This window comes from Odontesthes bonariensis, chromosome 18 (genome assembly GCF_027942865.1).
Source record: "Odontesthes bonariensis isolate fOdoBon6 chromosome 18, fOdoBon6.hap1, whole genome shotgun sequence".
In the NCBI taxonomy this organism is placed as follows: Eukaryota; Metazoa; Chordata; class Actinopteri; order Atheriniformes; family Atherinopsidae; genus Odontesthes; species Odontesthes bonariensis.
This window is the reverse complement of record NC_134523.1, coordinates 21,104,838-21,121,985: the sequence shown is the minus strand read 5'-3', so window position 1 is coordinate 21,121,985 and position 17,148 is coordinate 21,104,838. Positions and strand designations below refer to the sequence as shown.

General features: G+C 43.4%; 1 protein-coding gene across 4 annotated transcripts in view; it reads left to right on the top strand.

Annotated features, from left to right (window-relative positions):
* The window catches only part of LOC142368274 (zinc fingers and homeoboxes protein 2-like), a 135,541-nt gene that overhangs the window by 36,075 nt on the left and 82,318 nt on the right, over nt 1-17,148 (top strand). For 2 of the 4 annotated variants that reach the window (XM_075450401.1, XM_075450399.1), the window contains exon 1: nt 3,612-3,776. The gene's annotated coding sequence lies outside the window, so the exon portion shown is untranslated. Of the gene's footprint in view, nt 1-3,611; nt 3,777-17,148 lie in introns of those variants that run through there. The other 2 variants (XM_075450398.1, XM_075450400.1) reach the window with 2 other exon arrangements.

Genomic DNA, 17,148 nt, shown 5'->3' with positions numbered 1-17,148 from the left:
CACTGCAGTCTTGTGTCCATGCTCCAGCAGGTCTGCTCCTGCCATTATTTGTGTTATATTAGGCTCAGGAAAGCCGTTGGTTGCCAATCTTTGTGCCAGGAAATTTTACATAAAGATAAAACTTTCTGAACTCCCCACGATACAGCGTTGGTTCTCCTATTATATCCCATCTGATCTTCCAACACAGCGCCTTCCACAGATAAAATAATGATAAGGAAAGAAAGCTAAGACGGGTTTAATGTTGTGTTGGATCCCTGATGTGTCCGTGCAGTGGCAGTGTTGAGGTAACTGACAGCCGCGGTTTTCCCTCGCTCCTGTTTTGTGTAGCATAACATAGCTGCCTTTTACAAAGATACTTTTACATCTACTGGGGAAAAGAAAAATTCTGATAGTTCCACACAAAGTTTCTGTATTTGTACTTTCAGGCTGTCTTTACTCTTCGGTGTCATCTGTTTTTTTTGTTGTTGTTAGCAAACAACAGGAGATTATTTCACTGACGTATCAACACGAATTCTCGTGTTGAGAGATGTGAAATGATTGGTCTAAGTACAGAGGACATCCTGAGCTGACATCCAACTTCCTGAAACTCCTCGTAGGAAGCAGTACAGATGGGCTGCAAATCTTTGCATATAAATCTTGCTGTCTTGTCAGAGATGGCATTTTTATAACCCTCCAGCAGGCGATGTGTTGTAGCTAACTGTGCTGAACAGCAGGCAGACAGATGACTTGAACACTCGACATTGACTCGTTTGTTTGTGGTGCCAACGCTGCCTCACTTTGCTGGATAGCTAGCAGGTGAGGCTGCATAAGGCTGCCTTGCACAAAGTCAAACGACCTTATCTGTGTTTGTTACATTCAACTCGTGTTGTGTTTGTCCTGTTACGACAGCTTTGCTCCCTAGTTGCCTCCGTTTCACTGCAACGTGGCAAACAACCTTAGTTTATTTACGTAAAGGTTACCAGGTCGAGCTGACACTGGAGCGCCCTCCGCTGGATTTTCTTTTATTTTAAGGTTCGCGTTCAAATTTTCCCCAGTTTTGAACGGATATTCGAACATGGAAGGAAAATTGACGGCCGTGGTGTAGCACGCGCTGTCAGTTCCAGCTTTTTATTTTTTACATCCGTCAGTGGGAGAGTTGTTTCTGTTTGCCTGTTCAGAGTAGTGAAGCAATGTTTGAACAGGGAGGCGGCAGTGTTGAAAGAAAGCAAAGCAATAAATCAACTTGTCATATTATCATTTGTTGTCTTCATCTCTCCAAAACAACTAACACTTTTCCAAAGAATGTGTTTGGGTAGAGTTGAGACCAACTGATAACCATGAATCAGGAAAGACCAGCTCATTACCGTATGGTAGATTATGCGTCCGAGGTTGTTACTTGGTTTTGGTGGTGTGTAATTTTATGGCCCAAACATAGCTAACATGAAGAGACACAGGCCTTTCGTTTGGTTCTTTGCGCCATTTTGGTGAATCAGGGTATTGGTTTCTGGTTAGAGCACCTTGCATCCCGCACAGTTATGAATTCAAATGAGTCATTTTTAGCTGGAATGTTTTCCACATGTGACATAAAAAGTCACAGCTCCACCATGCATGTATCGTATTGCCTGTTCTTTGTTGTGCATTTTCATGTTGTGCAGCCACATATAACAATGGAGCTCCTCTTTTTGCTGCTATCAGCAGGTCGCCATCGGGTTTTGTGTGGTCCAAATGCTTGATCTTGTGATTTAATCATCCCATTTCACTGTTTTCGATGAGCATCACGGCGTAATGGTTGAGGCCAAAGAATTGAGGCGCAGTCACAGGTTTTTTTGTGGCTGTAGATTGATTCAGGTGGAAATCAGTGAACATCCCATTTAAAGGGATATGCCACCCCCAGGCCAAATTAAGTGTATCCCCGCATTCCCGAGACATAAATAAGTGTGTGGGAGCATTTTCCTGGCGACCCAGGCATTGTCCGAATCTCACAGCACTGACCACTGCTTGGTTGCACGTAATAAATACATGCTAGCGTCGCCAGCGGCGCCAATCGAAATATTTCGCCCAACGTGAATTAATTTACTACTAGTTTGGGAACTAGTTTCCAGTGCAGAAAACACAGCCGAAGCACACTCCCTGCTACGTCATTGGGAATCCCCCCCACCTGGCTGCTTCACGCTGGTTTGTTTGAGGAAGTCGGGGGTGGGGATTCCCAGTGACGTAGCGGGGAGTGTGCTTCGGCTGTGTTTTCCGCACTGGAAACTAGTTCCCAAACCGACATGAGCAAACCAAGCCTTCCGTGTAGATTTACACAGTCATTTGCACTCGATGTCAAAGTACACCACTCACACAGTAATTAGAAGGTAAATCAAGTAAATTAATTCACGTTGGGCGAAATATTTCTAGCTAGCATGTATGTATTACGCGCAACCAAGCAGTGGTCAGTGCTGTGAGATTCGGACAATGCCTGGGTCGCCAGGAAAACGCTCCCACACACTTATTTATGTCTCGGGAATGCGGGGATACACTTAATTTGGCCTGGGGGTGGCATATCCCTTTAAAGCGATACAATGTAACTTCTCAAAAAGCCCATTATGGAGCTCCCCCTACAGGCTTGGAGGTAATGTACGGTTACACTGTCGTAAATAGAACACCCTTTCGCTTTCACGTTTCACGTTTGTTGACGAACCGGCGAGGAGTCAGAAGGTGCAAGCTATGTCGACCGAGAAGGTAAGAGTAATCAAATGTACCTGGGAGCGTGAGAGGGGTCTATTTGTTTTTGCGGTAGGTGTGCCAGAAAGCAAGTCGAAGTACTTCCGCTCAGCTCCCGGGCCGGTCCAGCAAAGTTACATAGCGCAGTTTTTCCGACTCAGACCCCCGAAGGGTATAAGAGACAGGCCAATCGTAATATTAAAACTCATTCTAGCCGCACAATTTTTTTCAAGCTGTTATTTTAAGGTAGAAATGTTACATAGTATTGCTTTAAACCTAGAACTGACCTTTGAATCGTTATTTTTTACTTTAAGTTTGCACGTTAGAAATTCGAGCTGTTAGACGTGTGAAAGTGATTACAGTCCACTTTTGTTGAAGGGATGCAGAAGAACTCGCAGCTTCAGTTTTATGCAAATCTGCTTCCTGGAGTGAAGTATTCTGGGAACTGGATCCGAGTTAGAAACTGAACTCCCTTTCTGAATCTCTGGAGGTAGTGCTGCCGAAGGCTTTCTCTGGCCTCTGATTTTCTGCTTTTCTCTTGCAGTCTTTCTCTCCCGAATTCTCTTCAGCGCTTGCTCCCTCCTCTGTTTTGGCACACGTTGCCATGGTAACCATTGCCTCTTTTTTTTTTTTGGGCCAAGTTGTATGGCCCATACTGAGTTCAAATTACTCCTTCATTCATTCACACATACTGTCACGCAATCATACACACCACCTGCTATTACACAGACACACACACACACACACACACACACACACACACACTATCAGCAGCATCTCTGTGTAATCTGTTATCATCACATTTTAATACACTCACAGTACACCTGGACACGTGTACCGAACGTCTGATTCGTCTTTTGATTTGTCTTAAATTTGTTCTCACGCTGTGATGCCTTTGCTGGCATCCTTCTCTTCTTTCGGATCCTGCAGATTACCCAGGGTGCCCCTGGTCTGAGGATCGTTCCAGCAAAGACGAGGCAGACTGAGAGGACGGGAGAGATCGGGAAGGACTGACAGCGTTCGGAGGTGAAACGTCGGGAAGAGCCCCACCCCCTCCAGTGAAGCCCCTCCCCTCAGAGGAAGCGTAGTGAGTACGAAACATTTTTATCACGTTTCTTTTTTTTTGGTTTGTCAAATCATCAGTCACAGCCCAACTATTGTAAAACATCATGATTCATATTCAAGAATCAGGCAGCCCCACATTCAAGATTTCCAACTTGAAAGTATTTAGATTTTTAAAATATTCTCAACAGAATTTGACATGATTTTGGAAGTTAATGTTTGTTATCAGATTAGACACAAAACATCCAAGGTTTCCAAGGTTGTCCGAGAGCTTCGGTGCCGTCCAGGTTCTTGTGGGTGGTGATGGTTTTAAGATCATCCTTCAAATTTTGAACATGAACCTCACTGGCAACTCACCTATTGATCTATATGTTCAAACGGATGGATGTGAATAAATGAAAAGGGCAGCGTTGGAAAAACTCTAAACTCTTTTCACTAATCCTGATTTATGGATGTTTGGCTCCTGACTAAACCAAACTATCCTGTTAACTTTCATTTTAAGATGGCGTGAGTTTTGGGAATAAAGGACGCTGTCAACTATGTTTACTGTGGCTGCAAAGCCATGGCAGACAATAGAAGCAAAACAATACGAGAATTTAATGTCATGATTATGATATCCGAGATGATTTCAGATTCCCGTGATTTTAATCCGCTGATTCGGCCTCATCGTTCTTAGCTCCAGCACCTCAGCCAACTCTGACACCAAGTGAGAGGTGCTTTACTCCTATTTTCCCTTTTTGTTGCCTTTTCAGTAGATCCACTGACTGTGTACTTAATTTACATAGACACAAAGGATGGTCGAGAGGACATTGATGTAACTGCAGTGAAACCAACTACTGGCATAAACCCAGTGGAATCTCGTACAGGAGTCTATTGTGCTGTTCCTGTTGGAACACTTTTACAGCCAATTCAACAACTGCAAGATTTTAAAACTGCAAAATATGCTGCTTGGGTGACTGAAATATGTAACCTGTGTTTGAGTTGAATGGATGAATAGAGTGTGCGGACATGCGACGCATACAGAAGCAGAGGGAAGCACACAACTGAAAGCTCCAGGTCATGTTATTGACAAGCTATTGGTAAATCAGAGTAACACTTATCCGTTTTCCACCTTTCTGAGGTTCACAGATCACGCATTGCACTAAAGAATACTTATTTTGCATTGGCTTTGAGGCAGCGGATCATGCTTCTTCCAGGATGTTCTGCAGGCATCGCGTTTGATCAAGTTCTCAGAACTGAAATACAGCACGGTTCAGTCCCAGTCCTCTCGGGGAAGGTTGAACAACTTCCAGAGCTGTCGCTGCCTTTCGTCAAGATTTTATGGGCTCCTCAAACAAGCCTCAGGCAAACATGCAGGTGTGATCAACTTCGGTTGATGCCGGGCAGTGTTGTTATTTGATAGATTATTTTGCAGCGTCATAATAAAACTGATTTTGAATGATAATAGAAGAGAAAGGTAATACGGACCATCTGCCACTTTACTGTGGAAACCATGGTTACAGATGGGGCTCAGTGGGGGTATCATAGTTTTTACATGAGCTTTATTGTCCCTGGCAAATGTAATTGAATATCTACAATCTGTAGTGAGGTTTTTAGTTTGATTACTGTCATCATCCACAATAATTACTCCATTACCAAAAAACTGAATAAACACAAACTAAAAGTACAAGTCATTTAACCATTGTGACGTGGTTACCAGAGTAGATGGTTATAATTATCAACCTCATCTTATGCTACAGAGAAATAGCCAATAAATCGATTAACTTAAAGCTGCAGTCTGCAGGATTTGTTGTTGTCATACGTAAAGTCCTAATTTTTGGCATTTTAAGAGTTTACATGATCTATCAGAACGCTTGAAGTTGAAAACGGTGACCTCCGTAGTCGCAAAATGCAAGAAATGCTTATTTTTTAACCGAAAAATAAAAAGTTATTCAACTTCCTGTCCCGCCCCATCAAAACACATGAGAACTCGTGCACGTCTACGTGCACGCCAGATGCGCGTACACGACTCCTCATTCATCAACTCACCTGTCATTTGCGATCATGGAAGACACAGTAAGTAGACTAGCCCGTAATGAAGTTCAATAGTCTAGATAAATAAGCGTGGGGACGAGCCTACCTTGTATCGCGCGTGCACAATCGGTGATTGACAGGCAGCAGAGCCCAGCTCGTAACCTGATTGGTTACCTTTTACCGGTCCGGTCTGCAATTTTGTAAACAAACCTGCTGGCTTTGGAGGGACCTAGCGGGACATATAGGGGACCTAGAGAACTCGTTTTTTTTTGTATTGGGGTATTTAATGTACTACTTTCAGGATCCCCAGACAGTTCCAGGTATTATGCTTGAAAAAGAGTTGCAGACTGCAGCTTTAAGAATGAGCATCCTTCGCCTGCTTGTATAAAACGTGCCCGTGTATGTAAGTTCATGCTGGCAAAATCTTCCTTCAAATAATATCTGACCTCCAGTCGTGACAGAAACAGCATATGAAGAGTTTAAATGGCATCCACGACTGTTTGCGTTTTAAAAGAATGTCTTAGCCCTGACAGTGATTGTTTTGTCACCCTAAGCAATTAGTCCCATGGTTGAAAAGACCACTCCTTCCTCATTATGAGGACTTAAGGCTGAGTTATACTTCTTTTAACTGCCCTTGCGCTTGCGTCTTGCGCGTATGTTAATGGCTCGAGACGTTTATACTTCATTTTGCTTTGTCGGCGGTTGCGTGTGCTGCGTGGCGATTCACCGCCAGGACAGTAGGTGGAGTAGCGGGTTTTTTCAATGACAAGCCTACTACGATGAAAGGAAATTCACCGCCAGGAGCTCTTTGGCAAGTCTCTCTTCCATAGATTCATGCTTCTTCTTCTTCTTGTAAATAGCCGGTATTTTGTCAGATTTTCAACACCTTGGGGGTCTAAACGACTACTTTCTCGCCTGAAAATGTTTCAAATGTTGCTAAAGTTATATATTTACAGAGTTTAGCCTATAGCTTAAGGGAAATCAGCTTTTCAGGCCGGCTGATTTCGGCTCGGGCAGGAGCGAAGTGCACTGTGTGTAAACGCTCTGCATACTGTCAGATCGATCAAGTAGTAGGCGGTTTCGACCACAGCCAGTGGCTTGCGCTTGCGTCTTGCGTGAAGTTTAGAAAATTGAGGTGACACACGCAAGCACGCAAGGGGGGGCTTGCAACCGCGCAAGGGCTTGCGTTGCTGCTTGCGTCTTGCGTTGCGTCTTGCGTTACCGACTATAAACCAGGCTTTAGTGGTTTCTTGAACGAAACACTTTAAGAATGATGTCTCCTTGGATGTGGAAACGCTCGTGCGAGTCTTATTTCCCTTCAGCTGCTTGTTTGGGCGGCGCTTTACACGGTGCCACTGTGAGCCGTGTTGAGGGACATAAACACATGACTTAAATGGCGAGTTCAGTCAGTGGACTTGTTGCTTGTAAAGGCCAGAAAACATTTTGTAAGTGAAGTGGGGTAGTCCAAGCGGAGTGAACATACATTTTCACTTCAAACACACGTGCATTTAATTGCAGACTGTTTAATTGTTGGTTATTTTGAAGCAGAATTCTGTTTGCTTCAAAAATCTGTTTGTGTTAATTCTCACAGGTTTAGATTATTTTTTAAAGCAGTTTTATAGCTATAGCATCACAGAATGACATAATAACACCTTTTTGTTTGTTTTTCCCTCTTTAATCTTCCCTTAAAAAAAAAAAAAGACCTCAGAACTTTAACCCATTCCGTTTTAACCACCGGGAGAAAAATGTGTAAAGGCTGGCACCTGCTACTTTTAGAGGTTGATGAACTTTGGTTTAGAAGCGAGTAAATGGCATTTTAGCCCTCGGCATTTGCCAGCAGGTTGTTGGCTCGTTGGGTTTGTTTAATGGCGGCCCCACAGGAGGGAGCATAAAGAGATGCGTCTCCTGTGTTTTTAAGATAACAACAAACAAGCGATCGTCATTGTTGAGCTGTTGATGTTGCAGCTATGTGAAGTTTTGGCAGCTGAGCCTCTTTATGTCGCCGCATTGGCATTTAATGTTTGTTACAAACCTGCCATTTCATCATTGTGATCAACTCGAGATTCATTTTTACGTGGAGTATAATGACAGTGTTGAAATCCACAGCTGCCTTTGATGGAAGTCTCTGGGGAGATGATTGCATCGCTGTAGTGTAAAAGCGCATTCTCCGACTGATGAATATGTTACACTTGTGATTCAGAAGAGGCTTTGAGTTCCCCAAAAGCACAAGTAAACAGAGAGAGAGAGTAAGTAACAATGACAGGCATGAGTTTGGGCGAAGCACCTGCACCATCAGGGCCTCAATCTCAACTTTATATGAAGTGATTATGGTAGAAAGTAGCCTAATCTTATAATAATGTCACTGCAAAGATATTAACCAGTTGTCAAGTAGCACGATATTTAGTGAAGACATGAAGTAAAAGCAAACATTTAGATTTCTCTGATTGCTGATGGTGTCGCATGATAAAGGTGGTGTAATATTTGCTGACAGACAAAGTAAGCTGCCTCAGAGGCTTGTCATGCTCCCTTTAAGCAGGCTGTACACTGCAAAAACTAAAGTTCTAACTAAAGGTAACATCTAAACTTTAAAATATAGTTTGGATTGATTTCAGGATAAACTGTATTATACTTTATATTTATTCTACCAATACAATACGGTCCAAAACAGGAAGTGAACAGAAGAGGCAGGGTGTATGGTCTCTGTATGGCATAATCTGGATTAAAATAGCGTGATTAAAATTAATTGATTTTTTTTTTTTTTTTTTTTTTTTTTTTTTTTTTTTAATAAAATGATTATAGGTGCATCCTCCTGTTATCTGCAATATAATCACTAATCTATGGCTCTTGTTTAGAGCACATCTGCCGTAGCCTGATAAACCAGCCTAAATGGATTGGATGTCTAATTTAGTCTGGCTCCGATCAATGGATACAACGGAACATTGTTGATGAGCACAACCCGTTGTCTTTCAAACCGTGTCTGTGCCTATAGGCCAACACTCTGACCAATCAGCGCAACTGACTGTGACGTAGTAAGCGCGACAGAAAGCTTTGGTGGGAGGGGACTCTTCCAAAACTGATGCCAAGGCTGAATCACAGCCATTATAACGACCAGCCTTGCCACTCTCTATTAAGCCCCATTGTACCGGCTTTTTGGCTGCAGTTCCACCAGAATTCCACTGGGGGCGTCGGTGGAGACCAGAATGAATGGGGCCCAATGGAGCTAGATGCTACAAATGGTCAGTTTCACCTAAGTCTCCTCAAGAGCGCTCAGATTTGAATGTAGTTTCTGAGAGCTCAACATGGGTTTCAAGTCAAAAATCTACTGAACGAGTACATATATCCCTTTGATTTCTTACAGGTTGGCTTCTTGTTGTCCACCACGCGCTAGCATTGTGCTAATGACAGCGCTCGACCAGAATTACGACCAGAGGCACCGCTTGACGGCTGGCTCCATACCAAGCGACAACAGAATTAAGATGGACTTTTTCCGCTTATGTTACCACAGCCTAAGAATCTGTGATGTTACCACACATTCTCTCTTACTACAGCTCTTCCTTGAAAACGCTGCTGCCTTTGAGACCAACAACAAGCAGGATTGTTGCCGTAAAGCGGCATCTCCGGTCGTAAGCTATGTATGACGTCATATACACTTCAAATCCTTTTTTTAAGCAAATGAGTGGCTCTAAAAATCTAAAACTCAGCCATGGGTATTTTCTAAACATCCTCTTTCGAAAACAACATTCGAATTACTAGAGAAAAAATTATATCTTGAGATAAGGGCACGAAAGGGCGTATAGCTCCATAGGACTCCATTCATTCTGGTCTCCAAAATTGAGCGCCCCACGTGGAAAAAGGGTGGAACTGCAACCAAAATCGCCTCGTTGGAAACCGGAAATGCACCGTGAGTGGCGTATCTGTACTATTATAGAATCTGTGGCTGAATCAAACGAGCGCTGTTCCATTGCCGCCGCCATCTTTCTTGTTGTGCTTTCGCTGTCTATGTTCGCTTCCACTGCCCAACGTCGCACTGCTCTGTCGTCACTCCCTCAAAACCCCGCACCAGAACCCTCTGCCCCGCCCGCGTTGATTCAAAACACATCTCTGCGTTGTGATTGGTTTAGTTGCCATCTGCCAGATTCAGGGCAGTATTTTCAAAATGAAAAGTGGTTCGAGGCCAGACCCAACCGCAGGCAAAACATTTTGCCGTCCAGCAGTTGGCGCTGGTTTTCCAGGCTACATCTGCCGGTCTTCTGTGTTAAAGTGCACACATAATACGGTTACGGTCACATAATATCCAGACGTCACATGCTGGAGGCGTCCTGCCTGCTTTCTTAAATAATTCCACGGCCTCTGGTTTTTGTTGTCATTGTAGAACGTGGGAGATCGCTGTGTTATCCTTAAGCTGGGACGCTGCATCTTGGCCCTGGACTGAATATGGACGCAAATCATTGAGTTCTGACATTTGTGAATCGATTCAGAATCTTTCATCTCGATGCATCCAAGATTTGAATATTTCCCTGAAGTAAAATTTGTCCATTGGCCGGTTCCACCTGCTTCTTGCCAAATTGCCTCTGTTGAAGATGTGCTTTGTCCTCTTGAATGTATTGCTGATTTTTACCTACATCCATGGCGAGGTGTGGTTAAGCTCTCTCTATTTGGACAGGGAAAGCTGTTTTCCTGGCAGGTCAAATTTGTGCAATCTCTTTCCAACTGTAGATGCAGCACTTTGACACCAGCGGTTGCGGCAGATCCTGTGATGAAATATTGAAGTGCTCTTTTTCTCGGACGAACTGAAAGTCATTTGAAATCTAAGAGTCTTGCACATGATTTACTTTTACGGTAGAAAATTCTCATTCAGAACGTTTGGAGATACTTTTCATTCCATTTGCAGACTTTGAAATCACAGCCTTCTTTTCTAAAGGCCTTAAGATCTCTTTAGAACTTGGCATCACATAGCAAAGCAGACGGCATACCAAAAAAGTCAGAGGATTAAATGAGAAAGGCTCTCACCTCTATCAGATCTGATATTATGGATCTGAGAGTGTGAATGTACTTACATTTTCCATGTGACTGTATTCAAACCCTGACAATGACAGAAATATGTGTGTTCGTGTGTCATGCTGTCGACAGCACCTGAAACGGGATCACGTGTTTGCTTTCATTGACCGCGTCTCTCTCAGGTAATCTCTGGGAATCTTTTGAGTCATGTCCAAATATTGAATCTTCTCAAGCTTAAGGATTTGCTCTTTTGCGTTTTAAACATCATAAAAAGTTGTGTATCTGTTATCCTTTGGAGCATTTGTCAGGCGAAAACAAGCAGGAGACCAAGAGTTCTGCTTTCATACTGTTTTCTAACATCTTGTAAACAAACTGGATGGGGAATAGTTGGCAGCTCTTGACCACTTAACTAAAAGTCAGCCAGGATTTAGTCTTGAGCTCACACCTAACTGTTAAAATTGTGTAAAATGAAGCTTAGATTCGGTGCATCTTTAACAGATCTGCCAGACATGAAGTTGAAAACAGGATTTAAGTACCAACAAGGTGACTCCCACAGAGCTATTAGTTGAAAACTTGACATATCTCAGCAAAATCAGTGGCAACAGGTCTTATGGAAGGATGAATTCTCCCCGGACCTCGACATTTCTGAAGCAGTGTGGGTTCATGTTGACAGAGAATGGAACAAAAGGCAGCCGACATCCAAAGAAGAGCTTTGGGATGTCCTTCAAGAAGCCTGTAGAACTATTCCTGAAGACTCCTAAAAGAAATGACAGAAAGCTCGTCTAAGAGTGAGTTGGAGAATAAAGGTGCTCAGACCAAATATTGACTCTCATGCTCGTTAGAATTAGGCTATACAACCTCTCTTTTAGCATTTTTCTACTCCATTTATGTTTGAACATGTTTAAGTAAATTCCTGCACCTGTTTCCTGTTTTCCTGGCAATGTATAAAGAAAGAGGAGTGGCTCAATAATTATGCACAGCAGTGCAGATATTGGCTTTCATCAGAGCACATCCCAGGATCAAACAAGGACAGGGCACAAAGTAAAACGGAGCAAAAAAAAAGTCCAATCACCTCAGGACGGTATTTATAACACACTGTCAGGCAGCTGTGGAGAAAAAGGAAGGGAGGAAAATGGAAACGGTCAGAGTCATTTCTTTTGGTGAAGAGTGATAAAGAGACCTCGTGTAAATCCCTGAAATGTGCTCGGAGCTCCAGTCTGTAGCAGTGAGTCAGTCAGACGGTTCTGATAAGACGTTTCAGGAAGAGAGAAAGGTCCAGGAGGAGAAACAGATCCAGGTCCTGGATGGATGTCAGACTGGGGGAGGAGATCAAAGCCAGCGGAGGGAGAGAAGAGCAACTGTTTACATCGAATTTCCTCAAGGACACATTCTTTTTCAATTACACTTCAGAAACTAAACTAAAGAGGCTACAAAGAGCCATACAAATCTGTGCACAGAATGTATGAATTAGCATCATCAGAAAAGGGGTTTCTGCTTTAAAGAAGTTAGAGACTAACCGGAAATCTGAAATCTGGTGTCACACACAGTCTCTTCACTTCCATCAAGAAGACGAATCTGCAGGGTTGAAACTATAAACCAGAACCCCAGTTTATTACAATCCTTAAGAATCGTTTAAAGCTACGGAAGACGTTCACTTGTTATCGGTCCAGTCTCAGAGTTTTGGTGTAAGACCTGTTTAGCCATCCCTTTTAATTCGCCCCCGATCACTTAGTTACCTCCTTTCTTTTTCTGCTCATGTTTAATGGCTGTGTGGACTTGTAAGGGCAAGGAGAAATGCCCCCCTAAAGGCAGGTGATAATGTGGAGCACAAAGAAGAAAAGTGAAAAGGGGAAGGGTGAGTGATGATGTGGAGGGGAGAGTAACACCTGGATGACAGATAGAATTTTTGGATGAGTGGGCCAGGACACCTTTTCCCTCTGAAAGTAGCTCGGGGAAAAAGTCAGAGGGGAACTTTGAAAGATGTGACATTTCTAAAATTCAAAACACAGCTCCTCTATTCCGCAGACTGGCCTTCTAGTGTTAAAAAGAGCTGGAAGAGCCGGGTTTTAGGAGAGGAGGGAAACGAGAGGAAGAGGGGAAATCACATTTGAGAGAAAAAATGAGAACTATAAGAGAGGAGATATGAGACTTGAGGAAAAGACAAATACTTCATAATGTAAGTGAAGTCAGACACTGGATGGTTGAGGGGAACAGGAGGATCTGAGATGGTTTTTCAATCAGGTAGGAGTGTATTTTTATGTGTGCGGGGGTGGAGATTCCTCCTCAGCTGGAAGCAGCATGCTCAGTTCAGCAGGTTCGTGCTGTAACAGTTTAAACATGGCAGCGTCCGCAGCCTCTGGTGCCCCAGCGGCACCAAACTCAACTCTGCAGCCAGTGCTGCCACAGAGGCGCTGCCACCGCTGCTGCCGCTGCCACCGCTGCTGCCGCCGCCACCGCTGCTGCCGCTGCCACCGCTGCTGCCGCTGCCACCGCTGCCGCCGCCGCCACCGCTGACACCGCTGACACCGCTGACACCGCTGACACCGCTGACACCGCTGACACCGCTGCTGCTTTACGTGGTTGTGCAATGCACACATTTGGGAAACTTTTCAACAGAGCTTGTTTCACTGGAGGCTCTTAAGTTTTTGTTGAGTTTGGTCATCGCATTTGGAGCCGTCACGGAGGTCTCGTGGGTCTTAGATTTCTGGACAGTGTTTGTCAAAAGCGTAAAAAACGTTTTTTTTTTTTTTTATCAAACATACTATAAAACAAAGACTGAAAAAAGACAACTGGCAAAAAATCAGTGTAGTTAACATGCAGGATAATGTTTGATTCATTGTAAGGTAACAAAAGGTAAGCTGTGCTCTTCAGAAACAATAGTTTAATTTATTCTCAGTACATCATGAATTGATGAAATCGGTTTGGGTTTCCAGTGGAAATGATTTTCACTTTCTAAGCTTTAAATCAGGAATCCACACTTGCCTCACAGACATAAAAAATTGTACCTGTTTTACCCATTAAGATGCAACTTCTGTGTGCTTCTCCCTCTCAAGCCTGATCTGATGGGAGGATGTTTTTATGGTATTTCATTGTTTTCAGACACGTGGTGCATTTTTATTCAAAGTTTATGAACATTAGGTGAGACACAATGATTTTCAAAGACTGTTTTGGTTCTTTATTCGTCAAGGCCACAAAGATAAGTAAATGAAACGGTGGAATTATACCGTCTGAATATATTTCCATTTGTTGGCGGTAGAACGGTGTTTTGGGGGCTCTCCACACTCAGCTTGAGATGCAGGTGAGACGAGGGCTCGTATGTAAAGCCTGATGCAGTCGATGTGTTTTCAGATGAAAGTTGATGTCACAGCACTCAGCAAATAAACATGCAAACTTAACAACATCTTCCACCGGGTTGGCAAGTGAGTGCTGTTAGCTCGGGTCAACTTTGTAGCTTAACATACTCTAAGCTGCTCATGTATAAAACAGGGATCCATTTGCTTTAATATTTAAATCTGGAAGAAAGCTTGCTGCTGCTGATGTAACTTTGAAGCTGTGATTATTTTTACATTATTGTAATTTCATTGTAATTTTTTGGACGTTATTGTTGGAGCCGTGAGGTATTTAACAGTCACAACTATGTAATTAACTATGTAGTATAAACTGCTAAGACAGCTCCTGTGTTGGCTGAAAAGGACGAGGACATCGCTCTCTGCAGATTGGTTGCGGGTAAAAAAAAAAAGGTCTTTCTCAAACAGAAATCTGTGGAACTTAACACCGAGTCAGAGTGAAGAACTGAGCACGTTGACGTTGGACTGATATAATGTGACTCATCTTTGTTTGCACATGCATGCATCGCTGTTTGGCATCATTATAAGTCCATCTGAGGTTGGTGGCAATGTTTTTGCTGGTATTTGCTCTTCTGTGGACGAACTGACAGTCAGAGTATCGCCATCCCCGCAAACAAGCTTCTACCATGACAAAAAACCACAGGATGATGAAATGACGGGATTGCCCATCTATTATCGTGTCACATTCAGAGCCACTAAAGTCACTTGTTTTCATCACATGGTGAAACATTTACCGAGGGCGGGAAAAAAAAGTGCCTGCTGGTTTTCAACCAAGACGTCTGATCTGACTACTAAAAATATCGGTGAGCGCTCAAAATCTTCCATTCAAATTTAACGTGTGTCTTTCTTAGGCCTTAAAACTCTTAGTGTTCCTATGAGGAGGTGGAATATTTCAAGTTGACCACCAACAGCTACTTGTAGTCAGCAGTGTAAAAGGTTTACCAGTGCAGAAAACCTGACCAGCTGCGGCCAAAAATTTACCACCATTTGGCTGCCGTCCAGTCTGTTTTGTTTTTTTGTGTGTTTTTTTTTCCCCAGCATTTTGCTGGACTGCAGCCAGCCTGCAGGCCAATGCCAGCCCTACTGGATATCCAGGAAAGCTTGTTTTCATAGCTTTTCTGCTTTGTTGAATTGGCTGTGTGAGGCTCAGGGGGTGGAGCACGGCTCCGACACTGCCGGGGTGATGGGTGCAGTTTGCACATGGGTCATCCCAGCTAAAAATATTTGCATCTAAGGTGCTATGAAGCACCTGGACTGAGAGTATCCACCAAATGGCACAATGCTGGGGTTGCAGAAACAGCTCTGTGCTTGATAACATTGTGAATTTCTCCTCCTCTTATTTGCATTGTGACTCTGCTGTGTTGCTTTCATGCTGAATGAGTTTCGTGACCTTCAGGTTTTTGAAACCTGATTTAAGAACCTTCTGCATCATTTAACGAAATTAAAAGAGATTAGTTACCACGGAGAAATATCGTGTTTATAATGTGTGGCTGCGCAGTTTGTGCTTTTGATGCCTGTCGTCTGCAGAATTAGATCATTAGTCTTAATTATGCAGCGGATCAAAAGACTTGACAGCGCATCGCATCATCGGTTCAGCCGGAGCAGATCTAAACGTCTGAATGCTCCTGTTTGTGTCTTTTATCAACGGCAGAAAACAAAGGCTGCACGATGCATGCTATGCCCCGACGTTGTGTCACTCTATGATCAGAATGTTGTTCATAAAATCGCCATCTGTTGCCTCCAAATGCTGGACGCCTGTTTGAAAATCTTGAGCGGCAGCATTGCTGCGGGAAGCAGAAAAGAATGTGAGCCGGTGGTGGGAGTGGGAGGTCCGGTGCAGGTACTGTGTGAGGGCTGATGGGATCTCCACAAACACTGCTGGAGGTATTAGCTACGTGGGAGAGGATGACTCACCCCCCCCCCCAAAAAAAAAAAAAAAAAACACACACAGATACACACACCTGTGGAGGAGGTGTGAGTGGGCAGTCAGTGTGGTCGGGCGGTCTTTTTCACCGAGCTGTTGTATGAAAGTGCTGTTGTATGCTGCCGCTGCTGCTGCTGCTAAAGTTGACCATCGCAGCACTCCTCAGTTTCAGGAGACACTTCACTTGTTGATGATTCTCTTGTTTTGCTTGGTGGTTGTGTGATTACAGCTCTTCCTCTGAGGTCTTGGGGTGTTAAGTTTTTAACTTTACGGTTGTGCTTTTTTTTGTTTTTTCTCCTCTTCTTTCTCCCTCCTCTGTGAAACGCTGTGTGGTTGTGGGTGTTCTGAGTTAAGAATGTGTCATCCAAACTCTGTGTGCAGATTCCACACACCCCCCCCCCTCCCCGTTGTTCTTCTTCTGCTCATTGGTGTCTCGATCCTGACATTTAGAGATTCTCACAGAAAAATGAGCAAATGAAAGAGTTCATTTCGAAACTTTGCAGGTGATTTTAGACATTGTGATACAATGATTACTACTTTGTTTTGTGAATTATGTAACAGTCCTCATCACCTGCTAGTGTTCAGAGGAATGTGTGTCTAAAAGAGTACTTACTTTAACTGCATACTGCGGACAGGGTGTTAATAAAATCATTCATGTTTACATCTAAACCTAAGTTCAGTGGTTATATATGAGGGGATGTATGTATGCCTCCCTGCAGGAGGATTTACTTTAATCTTCACTAAAAACAGCCACAGATGCGACTGCAGGAGATGTTTTTCTCCCTGACTTTAGCCTTTAAAGCAATGCCTCCTCCCAGGCCACATAAGTACCTTTGTGAAACTGCACCGCGTCGGCCAAAAGGACAAACTCTGGACACAAATTTCTGGCAACTTGTGGAGCACAATCTACAAAAACTCATGGCTCACACAGATAAAAACCAGTAAAAGATGTGCTCCCTGTAAAGGAGAATAAATCGCCTGCCAGACTGTACGGAAAGCTTTAAGTGTTGAAAAGAGTATTTAGTTGAATTAAGATAGTTAGTTAGGGGGAAAATGGTGAAATTTTGATTTATCGAAACCATTTTCACACCCGGGTCAAAGATTAGCTTAAAATTTGTC